This window comes from Ranitomeya imitator, chromosome 2 (genome assembly GCF_032444005.1).
Source record: "Ranitomeya imitator isolate aRanImi1 chromosome 2, aRanImi1.pri, whole genome shotgun sequence".
Lineage (NCBI taxonomy): Eukaryota > Metazoa > Chordata > Amphibia > Anura > Dendrobatidae > Ranitomeya > Ranitomeya imitator.
Genome location: NC_091283.1, coordinates 176,370,019 through 176,387,046, shown reverse-complemented (window position 1 = coordinate 176,387,046; position 17,028 = coordinate 176,370,019). Strand labels below are relative to the sequence as shown.

At 48.0% G+C, this 17,028-nt stretch overlaps 1 protein-coding gene across 1 annotated transcript in view; it reads right to left on the bottom strand.

The window, feature by feature from the left end:
• DYNC2I2 (dynein 2 intermediate chain 2) overlaps window positions 1–17,028 on the bottom strand; it is a 457,867-nt gene that overhangs the window by 260,118 nt on the left and 180,721 nt on the right. The gene's annotated exons all lie outside the window — the stretch shown is intronic.

The window sequence follows — 17,028 nt, the reverse complement described above, 5'->3', positions numbered from 1 at the left end:
CAAACGGACACACGGTCCGTGAAAACACGCTGACATGTGCAGAGACACATTGATTTTAATGTGTCTATGTGAGTCGGTGTCTCCGGTACGTGAGGAAACTGTCACCTCACGTACCGGAGCCACTGACGTGTGAAACCGGCCTTATGTAGGCATGCCTCAGCTGTCTATATTGAAACCTACAGACCTCCGGTAACCCATAGCTCTCTTGCAGTGTCTCAAAAGATGTCAATCCCTGCGCATCCTGTATTTGGGCCATATATTGTAGTCCCAATATTTTCCAATTTTTGAATTCCCCCCCAATTTTAATAAACTCTGGCAATATTTTGTTTTGCCATATTAGAGGAAAATTTGGTCAGATGTTCCACTCCCCTAGTCTTTTTAATTGCCTGCCATTACTGCAAAAGGTGTGTGAAAATGCGATAAACCATCCAAAAATTCCTAAAACTGCCTGCCTCAAAGCCCTGAACTAATGAATCCCTTCCCAACAGCTGAACCTGAATCATTTGTACTGAACCCATACCATTTTTGCACAGAAGGTTTGCTGTACCACAAGCATTAGTAGGGGAAGATGAATAATATCCAGCATTGCTGTTAAAAGCCATATTTTATTCATAAAAAAAATGTATTTTTTGTTATAAAATTGTTTGGAGTCAACTTTTTTTTAACCTGAAAAAACTGTATACGTATACCATACAAGTGGATTGGTAAGTGTGTAATATAAGAGGAAAGTATCACAGGATCACCCATGTACAATCTGGGATGTCACAGCTCACCTCCTCCTCCTGTACAATGGCTCATAACACCTTTATACACAGTAGATAACACAGGATTCACCATTCACAATAGGAGATATCACAGCTCACCACCTCCTCCTGTACAATGACTGATAACACATCTATATACAGTAGATAACACAGGATCCACCATTCACAATAGGTGACGTCACAGCTCACCTCCTCCTGTACAATGACTGATAACACCTCTATATACAGTAGATAACACAGGATCCACCATTCGCAATAGGTGATGTCACAGCTCACCTCCTCCTGTACAATGGCTGATAACATCTCTATATACAGTAGATAACACAGGATCCACCTCTCACAATAGGTGCTATCACAGCTCACCTCCTCCTGTACAATGACTGATAACACATCTATATACAGTAGATAACACAGGATCCACCATTCACAATTGGTGATGTCACAGCTCACCTCCTCCTGTACAATGGCTGATAACACATCTATATACAGTAGATAACACAGGATCCACCATTCACAATAGGTGCTATCACAGCTCACCTCCTCCTGTACACCGACTGATAACACCTCTATATAAAGTAAATAACACAGGATCCACCATTCACAATAGGTGATATCACAGCTCACCTACTCCTCCTGTACCATGACTGATGACTAGAGTTGAGCGACCTTGACCTTTTTAGAGTCGAGCCGGGTTTCGCGAAACCCGACTATCTCAAAAGTCGGGTCGAGTGAAATCGGCCGATTATGACGTAAAGTCAGGATCGACCGAAACACGAAACCCAATGCAAGTCAATGGGGCAGCATAGTCGGCAGTGAGTGGGGGCCAGGAAAACACCTAGAGTGCCCATTTTAATGTCAAAACCATCCATTCTTCTTAATGAAGCTTGTCAAGCGTAATTTACCTTATAATAATTGGAAGGCATTTGAAATTGGGGGTCATTTGGCTAAAGTTGTGGTGGGTAGGGCTGGTTCAAGTAATTAGTGGGCCCAGGAAATCTGGACCACGTCACGGCAGTGGAGCAGGGAGAGGTAAGTATTTCAACTTTGCAAGTGCTGTGAACCTGAGCAAGCAGGAGGGGCCCACTCGTTGGCATTGGCACTGGCACAGGGCCCCTCAAAGTACAGCGGTGTGTTTGCACGGCCGGGGCGCCTCCCACCGGTAGCAACACTTTTGCGTACTATGAGAGGCCCTGTGCCAGTGACGTCGCCAACTAGTATTCCTCCCCCCACCTGATGAAGGAACCTGCACTTTCATCTGCACCTTCCTCTTTGTCCCCGTGTAAGGTGGTATGGTATGCGGGAAGAGCAACCTGACTTTCAGCAGGGTCACAATGTTGTTGTGTAGCGTGCACGGGGAATGTTGCGTTATGGGTCAATGTACCAGCAGACTCATCTATCACTGGCTGGGCAATGGGCAGGATGAGGAGGAAACACAGATATAGGCCCAAAGAATAAAGTTGGCTAAATGCAGTTCAAAATTGGTAACACAGGAATAACCAGGGGGCATTGCAGTGGAGGACAACTGGAATGAGAGGCTGACACAGAGAGTAGGCCCAAATCAGTAAGTAGTCGAAATGCAGTTCAAAATTGGCAACCGTAGTAAACAGGCGGCACAGCTTTGTTCAGTGGAGGAGAACAGCAAGGAGTGGCAGACACCGATAGTAGGCCCCAACCCAACTAGTAGGCCAAATGCAGTCTAACATTAACAACTACTTAACGAGCGCCTGAAAACGGAATTTCAGGACAGGAAACCAGGAGAACAGCAAGGAGTGGCAGACACCGATAGTAGGCCCCAAACCAACTAGTACGCCAAATGCAGTTGTTCCGTTTAACCACAATTTAATGAGAGCCTGAAGATAGAAGTTCAGGAAAGGCAACCTGGAGAACACCTTGGAGTGGAACACACCATCTCTCTACACCCCATACCCAATTTGTAGGCCTAATGCAGTGTAGTTTCCAACAACTACTAAACGAGAGCCGGAAGATCGAAGCTCAGGAAAGGCAACCTGGAGAACACCTTGGAGTGGAACACACCATCTCTCTACACCCCATACCCAATTTGTAGGCCTAATGCAGTGTAGTTTCCAACAACTACTAAACGAGAGCCGGAAGATCGAAGCTCAGGAAAGGCAACCTGGAGAACACCTTGGAGTTGAACACACCATCTCTCTACACCCCATACCCAATTTGTAGGCCTAATGCAGCGTAGTTTCCAACAACTACTAAACGAGAGCCGGAAGATCGAAGCTCAGGAAAGGCAACCTGGAGAACACCTTGGAGTGGAACACACCATCTCTCTACACCCCATACCCAATTTGTAGGCCTAATGCAGCGTAGTTTCCAACAACTACTAAACGAGAGCCGGAAGATCGAAGCTCAGGAAAGGCAACCTGGAGAACACCTTGGAGTGGAACACACCATCTCTCTACACCCCATACCCAATTTGTAGGCCTAATGCAGTGTAGTTTCCAAGAACTACTAAACGAGAGCCGGAAGATCGAAGCTCAGGAAAGGCAACCTGGAGAACACCTTGGAGTGGAACACACCATCTCTCTACACCCCATACCCAATTTGTAGGCCTAATGCAGCGTAGTTTCCAACAACTACTAAACGAGAGCATGAAGATCGAAGCATTGGCGAGGAAACCTGGGGAACACCTTGGAGTGGAACACACCATCTCTCTACACCCCATACCCAATTTGTAGGCCTAATGCAGCGTAGTTTCCAACAACTACTAAACGAGAGCCGGAAGATCGAAGCTCAGGAAAGGCAACCTGGAGAACACCTTGGAGTGGAACACACCATCTCTCTACACCCCATACCCAATTTGTAGGCCTAATGCAGTGTAGTTTCCAAGAACTACTAAACGAGAGCCGGAAGATCGAAGCTCAGGAAAGGCAACCTGGGGAACACCTTGGAGTGGAACACACCATCTCTCTACACCCCATACCCAATTTGTAGGCCTAATGCAGCGTAGTTTCCAACAACTACTAAACGAGAGCCGGAAGATCGAAGCTCAGGAAAGGCAACCTGGAGAACACCTTGGAGTGGAACACACCATCTCTCTACACCCCATACCCAATTTGTAGGCCTAATGCAGTGTAGTTTCCAAGAACTACTAAACGAGAGCCGGAAGATCGAAGCTCAGGAAAGGCAACCTGGGGAACACCTTGGAGTGTAACACACCATCTCTCTCCACCCGATACCCATTTTGTAGGCCTAATGCAGTGTAGTTTTCTACAACTACTAAACGAGAGTCGGAAGACCGAAGCAATGGCAAGGAAACCTGGGGAACACCTTGGAGTGTAACACACCATCTCTCTCCACCCCATACCCAATTTGTAGGCCTAATGCAGCGTAGTTTCCAACAACTACTAAACGAGAGCCGGAAGATCGAAGCTCGGGAAAGGCAACCTGGGGAACACCTTGGAGTGTAACACACCATCTCTCTCCACCCGATACCCATTTTGTAGGCCTAATGCAGTGTAGTTTTCTACAACTACTAAACGAGAGTCGGAAGACCGAAGCAATGGCAAGGAAACCTGGGGAACACCTTGGAGTGTAACACACCATCTCTCTCCACCCCATACCCAATTTGTAGGCCTAATGCAGCGTAGTTTCCAACAACTACTAAACGAGAGCCGGAAGATCGAAGCTCAGGAAAGGCAACCTGGAGAACACCTTGGAGTGGAACACACCATCTCTCTACACCCCATACCCAATTTGTAGGCCTAATGCAGCGTAGTTTCCAACAACTACTAAACGAGAGCCGGAAGATCGAAGCTCAGGAAAGGCAACCTGGAGAACACCTTGGAGTGGAACACACCATCTCTCTACACCCCATACCCAATTTGTAGGCCTAATGCAGTGTAGTTTCCAAGAACTACTAAACGAGAGCCGGAAGATCGAAGCTCAGGAAAGGCAACCTGGAGAACACCTTGGAGTGGAACACACCATCTCTCTCCACCCCATACCCAATTTGTAGGCCTAATGCAGCCTACTTTCCGACAACTACTAAACGAGAGCATGAAGATCGAAGCTCAGGAAAGGCAACCTGGGGAACACCTTGGAGTGTAACAAACCCTCTCTCTACACCACGGAAGGGCTGATTCTTAGGAAGGAAGGCTGTCGGAAAGAAGCAGGGCGCGTCCGAGGGTGATTATATTCTTATTAGGTATATACTCACCCTCGGACGCGCCCTGCTTCTTTATTTGTAATGAATGTTTATTTGCAATGTGGTTTTGACTTACTCTATTTTTTTGGTAAATAATGATTTTATTATTTTCATTGTTTTGCATCTTCTTGGCAATAATATAAAGAAGACGCGACAGGACAACACTCGGTGGATGCCATATCTGTGTTTCAAATTGAAAAAAACTTTCAGTTAACTACTTGCAGGAGAAAGTTATTGTAGCTGGTGGCCATTTTTAGTACTGTACCAGATTTTTGTTGTATGTGTTTGTTTTTAATGTTAAAATGTCTGCATTTGATATCTCTCCAGTATTTTCTTTTTTATAAGCAAAATACTTATTTTTATATTTTCTGATGTTGGTTCAAGGGGTACACGGGCAGCAGTAGACAGGTCAGTGGAGGCCTAGTGGAAGGAGGGACCGCAGACAGGCTTCGAAGCCCTAACAAAATAAATTGGGCTGGCTGTAGGCAATTTAAAATTGGTTCCAGGGGAACACGGGCAGCAGTAGACAGGTCAGTGGAGGCCTAGTGGAAGGAGGGACCGCAGACAGGCTTCGAAGGCCTAACATAAGAAAAATGTCAATACAATGGTATTGACAGTGCCAGGCATTGAAGGATGTCAGCGCATAGACTAAACATTGGTGCAGCTGTGAGAGAAAATTTTGCAAGTCGTAGAGCACTGTTTGACCTGGGGGGGGGGGACTGTCTTGTGGCCGGCGGTACAGGCCCAGGGCCCCTCATATTACAACGGTGTGTCTGACGTTGGGTGTGCACCACCACCGCCAGACACTTTATTGTACTATGAGGGACCTAGTGGCAGTGCCGTCGACCAAAAGCGGGCACACCCACCTCTTCAGACAAACAGTACTCTCACGGGTGCTGGCGCCAAGTGGCGATACCACGGCCCCGTGTGGGGACTTGGCCATTTAGGGAGGTGTTAACATGTCGGATGCTGGACAATCAGGTGCTGCAAATTACGAGATTGGAAAAGTCGTTCAGAATAGTCCACAGGCAAGACCTTTACATAGGAAAGCTAGGTGTCAGCCGGGCAAGGTGGGGCAAAAGATTTCGAAATCCAGTTGTGGTTCATTTTAATGAAGGTTAGATCATCTACATTTTGGGTAGCCAGACGAGTCCTTTTTTCTGTTAGTATTGAACCTGCAGCACTGAATACTCTTTCTGATAGGACACTAGCTGCCGGGCAAGCAAGCTCCTGCAATGCATATTCTGCCAATTCTGGCCAGGTGTCTAATTTTGATGCCCAGTAATCAAATGGGAATGACGGTTGAGGGAGAACATCGATAAGGGATGAAAAATAGTTTGTAACCATACTGGACAAATGTTGTCTCCTGTCACTTTGAATTGATGCTGCAGTACCTGTCCTGTCTGCGGTCATAGCAAAATCACTCCACAACCTGGTCAGAAAACCCCTCTGGCCAACGCCACTTCTGATTTCTGCCCCTCTAACTCCTCTGGTCTGCTGGCCCCTGCAGCTCGTGTGAGAACGATCACGGGCGCTGTGTGCAGGGAATGCCAGAAGCAATCGGTCAACAAGAGTTGATTGTTTGGTTGCTAATATTAGTTCCAAGTTCTCATGTGGCATTATATTTTGCAATTTGCCTTTATAGCGAGGATCAAGGAGGCAGGCCAACCAGTAATCGTCATCGTTCATCATTTTAGTTATGCGTGTGTCCCTTTTGAGGATACGTAAGGCATAATCCGCCATGTGGGCCAAAGTTCCAGTTCTCAAATCTGCGGTTGTGCTTGGTTGAGGGGCAGTTTCAGGCAAATCCACGTCACTTGTGTCCCTCCAAAAACCAGAACCCGGCCTTGCCGCGCCACCAATTTCCAGTGGCCCCGGAAAAGCTTCCTCATTACAAATATAATCATCCCCATCATCCTCCTCGTCCTCCTCCTCCTCTTCGCCCGCTAACTCGTCCTGTACACTGCCCTGGCCAGACAATGGCTGACTGTCATCAAGGCTTTCCTCTTCCTCAGCTGCAGACGCCTGATCCTTTATGTGCGTCAAACTTTGCATCAGCAGACGCATTAGGGGGATGCTCATGCTTATTATGGCGTTGTCTGCACTAACCAGCCGTGTTCATTCCTCAAAACACTGAAGGACTTGACACATGTCTTGAATCTTCGACCACTGCACACCTGACAACTCCATGTCTGCCATCCTACTGCCTGCCCGTGTATGTGTATCCTCCCACAAAAATATAACAGCCCGCCTCTGTTCGCACAGTCTCTGAAGCATGTGCAGTGTTGAGTTCCACCTTGTTGCAACGTCTATGATTAGGCGATGCTGGGGAAGGTTCAAAGAACGCTGATAGGTCTGCATACGGCTGGAGTGTACGGGCGAACGGCGGATATGTGAGCAAAGTCCACGCACTTTGAGGAGCAGGTCGGATAACCCCGGATAACTTTTCAGGAAGCACTGCACCACCAGGTTTAAGGTGTGAGCCAGGCAAGGAATGTGTTTCAGTTGGGAAAGGGAGATGGCAGCCATGAAATTCCTTCCGTTATCACTCACTACCTTGCCTGCCTCAAGATCTACAGTGCCCAGCCACGACTGCGTTTCTTTCTGCAAGAACTCGGACAGAACTTCCGCGGTGTGTCTGTTGTCGCCCAAACACTTCATAGCCAATACAGCCTGCTGACGTTTGCCAGTAGCTGCCCCATAATGGGAGACCTGGTGTGCAACAGTGGCAGCTGCGGATGGAGTGGTTGTGCGACTGCGGTCTGTGGACGAGCTCTCGCTTCTGCAGGAGGACGAAGAGGAGGAGGAGGGGGTGCGAACGGCTACAGCCAACTGTTTCCTAGACCGTGGGCTAGGCAGAACTGTCCCAAACTTGCTGTCCCCTGTGGACCCTGCATCCACCACATTTACCCAGTGTGCCGTGATGGACACGTAACGTCCCTGGCCATGCCTACTGGTCCATGCATCTGTTGTCAAGTGCACCTTTGTGCTCACAGATTGCCTGAGTGCATGGACGATGCGCTCTTTAACATGCTGGTGGAGGGCTGGGATGGCTTTTCTGGAAAAAAAGTGTCGACTGGGTAGCTCGTAGCGTGGTACAGCGTAGTCCATCAGGGCTTTGAAAGCTTCGCTTTCAACTAACCGGTAGGGCATCATCTCTAACGAGATTAGTCTAGCTATGTGGGCGTTCAAACCCTGTGTACGCGGATGCGAGGCTAAGTACTTCCTTTTTCTAACCATAGTCTCATGTAGGGTGAGCTGGACTGGAGAGCTGGAGATCGTGGAACTAGCGGGGGTGCCAGTGGACATAGCAGACTGAGAGACGGTGGGAGATGGTATTGTTGCCGCCGGTGTCCTAGATGCAGTGTTTCCTACTACGAAACTGGTGATTCCCTGAACCTGACTGCTTTGGCCTGGCAAAGAAACCTGCACAGATACTGCAGGTGGTGCGGAAAATGGTGGCCCTACACTGCCGGAAGGGATGTTGCGTTGCTGACTAGCTTCATTGGCCGAGGGTGCTACAACCTTAAGGGACGTTTGGTAGTTAGTCCAGGCTTGCAAATGCATGGTGGTTAAATGTCTATGCATGCAACTTGTATTGAGACTTTTCAGATTCTGTCCTCTGCTTAAGGTAGTTGAACATTTTTGACAGATGACTTTGCGCTGATCAATTGGATGTTGTTTAAAAAAATGCCAGACTGCACTCTTTCTAGCATCGGATACCTTTTCAGGCATTGCAGACTGAGCTTTAACCGGATGGCCACGCTGTCCTCCAACAGGTTTTGGCTTTGCCATGCGTTTTGGGCAAGATACGGGCCCGGCAGATGGAACCTGTTGCGATGTTGATGCCTGCTGCGGCCCCTCCTCCTCCGCTTCAGAACTGCTGCCGCCTGCACCCTGTTCCCCCAATGGCTGCCAATCGGGGTCAAGAACTGGGTCATCTATTACCTCTTCTTGTAGCTCGTGTGCAACTTCGTCTGTGTCACCGTGTCGGTCGGTGGTATAGCGTTCGTGATGGGGCAACATAGTCTCATCAGGGTCTGATTCTTGATCATTACCCTGCGAGGGCAATGTTGTGGTCTGAGTCAAAGGACCAGCATAGTAGTCTGGCTGTGGCTGTGCATCAGTGCACTCCATGTCAGATTCAACTTGTAATGGGCATGGACTGTTAACTGCTTCACTTTCTAAGCCAGGGACGGTATGTGTAAAGAGCTCCATGGAGTAACCCGTTGTGTCGCCTGCTGCATTCTTCTCTGTTGTTGTTTTTGCTGAAGAGGACAAGGAAGCGACTTGTCCCTGACCGTGAACATCCACTAACGACGCGCTGCTTTGACATTTACCAGTTTCACAAGAGGAGGCAAAAGAGCTAGAGGCTGAGTCAGCAAGATAAGCCAAAACTTGCTCTTGCTGCTCCGGCTTTAAAAGCGGTTTTCCTACTCCCAGAAAAGGGAGCGTTCGAGGCCTTGTGTAGCCAGACGACGAACCTGGCTCCACAGCTCCAGACTTAGGTGCAATATTTTTTTTCCCACGACCAGCTGATGCTCCACCACTACCCTCATTACCAGCTGACAATGAACGCCCCCGGCCACGACCTCTTCCACCAGACTTCCTCATTGTTTTAAAAACGTAAACAAACTAACGGTATTTGTTGCTGTCACACAAATTACACGGTGAGCTATAACTTCAGTATGATTTAGCTACCCCTTTACAGGTGAGTGAGACCACAACGAAAATCAGGCACAATGTTACACACTCTGTTGTTGGTGGCAACAAATGAGAGAGATGCCACACATGCAGGACTGTCACTGAAGCACAAATGTAAATATTAATCTCCCACTGATTTGATTTTTTTTTTTTTTTCAGGGAGACTTTAGGAAAAAAAAAAAAATAGAATAAAATGATTTTTTCAGGAAGAATTTAGAAACCAAATACAATAAAATTGATTTTTTCAGGGAGAATTTAGAAACCAAATACAATAAAATGATTTTTTCAGGAAGAATTTAGAAACCAAATACAATAAAATGATTTTTTCAGGAAGAATTTAGAAACCAAATACAATAAAATGATTTTTTCAGGGAGAATTTAGAAAACAAATAAAACAAAAAGGCTTTCTATGGCCCACTGAGTGAGAGATGACGCACACAGGAGTCAGGAGTGGCACACAAGCCCAGAGGCCAATATTTATCTCCCACTGATTGATGTAGTGATTTTTTCAGGTAGATTTTGGAACCCAAATCAAGCTAAAAAAATAATAGGCTTTCTGTGGCCCACAATTGGAGAGAGAGAGAGAGAGAGATGGCACACCCAGGAGTCAAGACTGGCACACAAGCAGAAAGGGCAATATTAATCTCCCACTGATTTGTTTTGTTTTGTTTTTTTTTTTCAGGGAGACTTTAGGAAAAAAAAATGATAGAATAAAATGATTTTTTCAGGAAGAATTTAGAAACCAAATAAAATAAAATGATTTTTTCAGGGAGAATTTAGAAAACACATAAAACAAAAAAAGGCTTTCTATGGCCCACTGAGTGAGAGATGACGCACACAGGAGTCAGGAGTGGCACATAAGCCCAGGGGCCAATATTTATCTCCCACTTTTTTTTTTTGTTCCAGGGAAAATTTGTAAACCCAATAAAAAAAAAAATAAATAGGCTTTCTATGGCCCACTATCTGAGAGAGAGAGAGAGAGAGATGGCACGCTTAGGACTGGCACACAAGCCCAAAGGCCAATATTAATCTCCCTTTTTTTTTTCAGGGAGAATTTATAAAACCAAAAAAAAATAAATAAAATAGGCTTTCTATGGCCCACTATTTGTGAGAGAGATGGCACGCTCAGGACTGGCACACAAGCCCAGAGGCCAATATTAATCTCCCACTTTTTTTTTTTTTGTTCCAGGGAAAATTTATAAACCCAATAAAAAAAATAATAAATAGGCTTTCTATGGCCCACTATCTGAGAGAGAGAGATGGCACGCTTAGGACTGGCACACAAGCCCAAAGGCCAATATTAATCTCCCACTGATTGATTTATTGATTTTTTTCAGGTAGAATTTAGAACCCAAATAAAGCAAAAAAAAAAAAAAAAAGGGCTTTCTATGGCCCACTGAGTGAGTGATGATGCACACAGGAGTCAGGAGTGGCACACAAGCCCTGAGGCCAATATTTTTCTCCCACTGATTGATGTAGTGATTTTTTCAGGTAGATTTTAGAACCAAAATCAAGCAAAAAAATAAATAGGCTTTCTATGGCCCACTGACAGAGATGGCACACACAGGGATGGCACTCTAGCAGAAATGTCAATCTTAATCTCCCACAAAAAAAAAAAAAAACAGGGAGTGTCCTTCAATTACTATCTCCCTGCAGTAATCTCAGCCAGGTATGGCAGGCAGCAATAAGGAGTGGACTGATGCACAAATTAAATAAAAAGTGTGTACAAACAAAAAAGATAGCTGTGCAGAAAGGAAGGAACAAGAGGATTTGTGCTTTGAAAAAAGCAGTTGGTTTGCACAGCGGCGTACACACAGCAATGCAGCTATCAAGGAGCCTTCTAGGGCAGCCCAATGAGCTACAGCGCTGAGGGGAAAAAAAAAAAAAAAATGTAGCTTCCACTGTCCCTGCACACCGAAGGTGGTGTTGGGCAGTGGAAATCGCTACAGCACAAGCGGTTTGGTGGTTAATGGACCCTGCCTAACGCTATCCCTGCTTCTGACGAAGCGGCAGCAACCTCTCCCTAAGCTCAGATCAGCAGCAGTAACATGGCGGTCGGCGGGAACTCCCCTTTATAGCCCCTGTGACGCCGCAGACAGCAAGCCAATCACTGCAATGCCCTTCTCTAAGATGGTGGGGACCAGGACTTATGTCATCACGCTGCCCACACTCTGCGTTTACCTTCATTGGCTGAGAAATGGCGCTTTTCGCGTCATTGAAACGCGACTTTGGCGTGAAAGTCGCGTACCGCATGGCCGACCCCGCACAGGGGTCGGATCGGGTTTCATGAAACCCGACTTTGCCAAAATGAACGACCCGTTTCGCTCAACCCTACTGATGACCTCTATATACGTCAGATATCACAGGATCCACATTCACAATAGGTGATGTTGCAGCTCACCTCCTCCTCCTGTACAATGACTGATAACACCTCTATATACAGAAGATAACACAGGATCCACTATTCACAATAGGTGATATCACAGCTCTCCTCCTCCTGTACAATGACTGATAACACCTCTATATACAGTAGATAACACAGGATCCACTATTCACAATAGGTGATGTCACAGCTCACCTCCTCCTCCTGTACAATGACTGATAACACCTCTATATACAGAAGATAATACAGGGTCCACCATTCACAACAGATGATGCCATAGCGCACCTCCTCCTTCTCCTGTACAATGACTGATAACACCTCTATATACAGTAGATAACACAGGATCCACCATTCACAATAGGTGATAGTGCAGCGCCCCAGAGATCTGGTCGTTGCAGTATGACACTCTGCCACTAAGGGGAGTGATGGTACGTCTGATGGCACTGAAGGAATTCTACTGACCAGGTATCACCAGCACACATTACACTTCACACTCCGGCCACTAGGGGGAGCAAAAGGCTTTATTTATTGGGCCCCTCCTCACACTGGTAAAACTAGGGGTTGGATAGGAAGTTAGTCAGAAGCTGACTGGGTTGGATTCAGGCAACATCCCGTGGCAGGGGGTGCTGCAGGGAGAAGACACAGGGGGCTCCCTGTCAGGCGTGGGAACCTGGCAGGTACCTAGCGAACAGAGCAGAACGTTACGGAACCGCGCCTGTACACCCCGCGGCGGTATCCTAAGAAAGAGACACGAAGCCAGTAGGAGTCATGCCCTGAGACCGAGGCAACATCCTACTGAGGCGCGTAGCCGGTGGCCGGAACACCGAGGGAGTAACTGACTCTACGCTTTACTTCAAACTCCGCAGGACATTTAATTATAGGTTGGCTGTCTCACCTAAACACCTATGAAGACATAGGGGGCAACTGTGGGAGAGGGGCGTCTCTAGGGTCCCCGAAGAACTCCTGGCCTTCCCGTCATACGGGTGCGTCCTAGCTATAACATTCCTGGGGGACGTTGAACTAGAAAGATCTGGAACGAATTAGAACAGAAGTTGTGAGGACTATTCCGAATGCTCAGCAGGGTAGCACTACAACACACAGGCGCTATTGGTAGGCAACGATTTCCACCTGCAAAGGGAATTCTGGATGTGCCCATCGGACCGGCCGGTCTCAGATAGCCCTGTTAAAGGGACACTGTCACCTGAATTTGGAGGGAACAATCTTCAGCCATGGAGGCGGGGTTTTTGTGTGTTTGATTCACCCTTTCCTTACCCGCTGGCTGCATGCTGGCTGCAATATTGGATTGAAGTTCATTCTCTGTCCTCCATAGTACACGTCTGCGCAAGGCAAGATTGCACCTTGTGCAGGCGTGTACTACGGAGGACAGAGAATGAACTTCAATCCAATATTGCAGCCAGCATGCAGCCAGCGGGTAAGGAAAGGGTGAATCAAAAACCCCAAAACCCCACCTCCATGGCTGAAGATTGTTCCCTCCAAATTCAGGTGACAGTGTCCCTTTAAGCGTGCTATGGATTGAGGATCCTGAAGTCTTCAGTAAAGAGGTAAAGAGACTGCAACCTTGTGTCCTCGTTATTGACTGCACCTCACACCATCACCATCCACCTCACTGGGAAGCCCTGGGGACATACTTCACCTGTGGGAAGGTATACCATCCAGCTGCCATTCCATCACCCCAGCGGACCCCAAGCAGCGTCGGTCGCCCTGACCGAACACCACAGGTGGCGTCACGAAACCTTGACAGACTCCTATCACCTTTTACTGGACGCCCCTTAGCAGGGTCACGGACCGGGTCTAGCCACCGTGACAGCCTCAGAACCGAACCAGAGAGGCCCGGTACCGAGAACTCGTGGCCCTGTGTCTGGGGGCGCTCCAATATCACAGCTCACCTCCTCCCCCTTCCTTCAGAATGACCTTTGCTCAAATCAGAGCATGCCGAGAAAATATTTTCTGATAACTCAATAGTCCGCAAGAGACTGGCTCTGATCCTGTGTCCATCTGGCTACTGAAAAGAAAAGAAAGCTTGAAACTAAATTAGGCCAGGAAGTGGCCAGAGTGAAAATTGCTAAATTGATGTATACAGTACGTATTGTAGACAAGCAGCTGAGTCCTGGATAGGAGGCGGTGATAGGGCCAATATATGGGTCCGGGTTTGTTAGGAATGATTAGATGAGATGAGGAAACCAGTCATTCCCATCCACCAATCCAGGAGTGGAGGTGCCGACACCTCTGGTATTTGGGTCTGTGGATCCAGGTGGATGACCTATGTAAGCGGCCAAGTATTGAACAGCTGAACCTCTCTGTGTCTCACACTGCCGTATGGACTCTTTGTTTTTATTCGTTTATGCTGGAAGTTTATGGAGTGAATAAACCTTCCTGTTTGGACAAAAAACTGCGTGCCTGTGTGAACACCGCCAACGTACAGAGAGCTAAACCCTACAAGATAAATATAGCGCAATGTTCATGGAAGTTACATATAACCCAATAGGTACTTTTCTGCTTATTCCCTTTAAACCTGTGAGAATTTCTCCGGCGATTCATTTCCCTGCAGGTCAGAACCCATTGGGTAGCGGAGACACCAGCACAGGATAAGGTTACAGCAGGTTATCGTGTGCGGCTCCGTGCTAGAAATCCGATCAGCTGCCAAGACCGCATGGGGCATAATGACCCTGATAACAGGTAGCCTGCACTGCCTCCGCTGCCCCTCCAGCAGTACCAGAGGAGGTCGGCACAGCAGCATTTCTTGCAGAACTGTTTGTACCTGTGGAATAAAGCACACAGACGCCGGACGGAGGCTCCCGAGTTCTGACTCTCCCCCAACAGTCCTGACCGTCTGTTACTGTTTATTCAGTCCTGGAGTGCAGCTACACATGACTATTCTGTACTATTAATATTACATGTATTATGATACTTTGGGACTAGGGCTGGAAGCGCCATGCACTATTTCTCCTTCGCCACATTGGGGGACACAGACCATGGTGTTTGCTGCTGCCAATACGAGGCTGACACTAAAGCTACGTTCACATTTGCATTGTGCGGTGCTGCGTTGGCAACGCAACGCACAACGCAAACCAAAACGCATGCAAAACGCATTGTTTTGTGACGCATGCGTCCTTTTTTGGCATGATTTTGGACGCAAAAAAAATGCAGCTTGCTGCTTCCTCTGCGCCCGGATGCCTGCGCCAAAAAAGACGCATGCGTCACAAAACGCAATGCAACGCATGTCCATGCGCCCCCATGTTAAATATAGGGGCGCATGACGCATGCGGCTGTGCCCGACGCAGCCCGGCAGAACGCAAATGTGAACGTAGCCTAAGTGATACAAAAAAGGGTTAGCTCCTCCTCTGCAGTATACACCGCCCGCTGGCTCCGGATAGAACCAGTTCATGCTTAGTGTCCATAGGAGGCAGACTGGGATCTGCTATTCAGGCCATACCTTTTATGTTTTTATATTTTTTAAACCTTTTTGCACAAGAGGAAGACTGGGGCGACGGATCCTTTCAAGGGGCTGATCTCCCCCAAACAACAACAGGCGAGTACGGCGAGTGTCACCTCCCCGTATCCTCTCCTGCGACGTGAGATGCTAGGCCTGAGCTATTTTAGGGGCGACGGTTCCCTTCAGGGCGCCGATCTCCCCGCACCATCAACAGACCGGAACGGAGTGTCACCTTCCCGTATCCTCTCCTGCGACGTATGATGCCAGGCCTGAGCCTGGGGGGCGACAGTTCCCTTCAGGGCGCCGATCTCCCCACACCATCAACAGAAGGGAACACGGAGTGTCACCTCCCCGTATCCTCTCCTGTGACTTGAGATGCCAGGCCTGAGCTATTTTGGGGGGTCGACGGTTCCCTTCAGGGCGCCGTTCTCCCCGCACCATCAACAGATGGGAACACGGAGTGCCACCTCCATGTACCCCCTTCTGAGCCAGTTGGACAAACAATCATTTGGCTGACAGCTAGAGCCTAGATCTTCCAACTTCCCTGTACTTGGCTCGGTCTAGCTGGTGCTAGTTTTGCAGTGGTGGCTGGACATGCACAGCTTGTATGTGCTGATCTAAAGCTGGCCGGATCACTGGAACTCATGCCACCATACTCCTTCAATACTGCAGAAGTTAAACTGCCTCTGCTTGCAACCAGAACTATCCCTCTTCAAGACCACACTGCCCCACAGCAAGCAGGAGACAGAGGAGTGGTCCAATGATGAAACAAGGCAAAACAATTAATGCAAAAAAAAAAAAATGCAGCGCCCCAGAGTCCTGGTCGTTGCAGTAATGACACTCTGCCACTAAGGGGAGTGATGTTATGTCTGATTGCACTAAAGGAGTTCACCTGACCAGGTATCACAAGCCCACATTATACTTCACACTCTGGCCACTAGGGGGAGCAAAAGGCAGTATGTATTAGGCCACTCCTCACACTGGTAAAACTAGGGGTCGGATAGGAAGTTAGGACAGAACGCAGCCTGGGAGAGCTCCAGGGAGGACCTGTCAGGGGTGGGTTCCTGACAGGGGCCTAGCAGAAAGAGTAGAAAGTGACGGAACCGCGCCTGCACTACCTTGCGGCGGTATCCTAAGAAAGGACACGAAGAGAAGGATATTGTGGAAAAGTGAAAAACGAGATCAAAGCACAAAGGAGAGCCAGTAGGAGTCGTGCCCCGAGAACGGCAACATCCTACTGAGGCGCGTAGCCGGTGACAGGAACACCGAGGAAGTAACTGACTCCAAGCACTACTTCAAATACCGCAGGACAGTTGATTATAGGTTGGCTGTCTACCATGCATCACCTAAGAAGACATAGGGGGCAAGCGTGGAGAGGGGCATCTCCAGGGTCCCAGAATAGTTCCGAGCCTTCGCGTCAAACGGGTGCGTCCTATCCAGATAAACTTGGGGGACGGAGAGAGAGAGAGAAAGAACAAACACGAGAGTTGTGAGGACTATCCCGAATGCTCAGCAGGGAAGAATTACAACACACAGGCGCTAGTGGTAG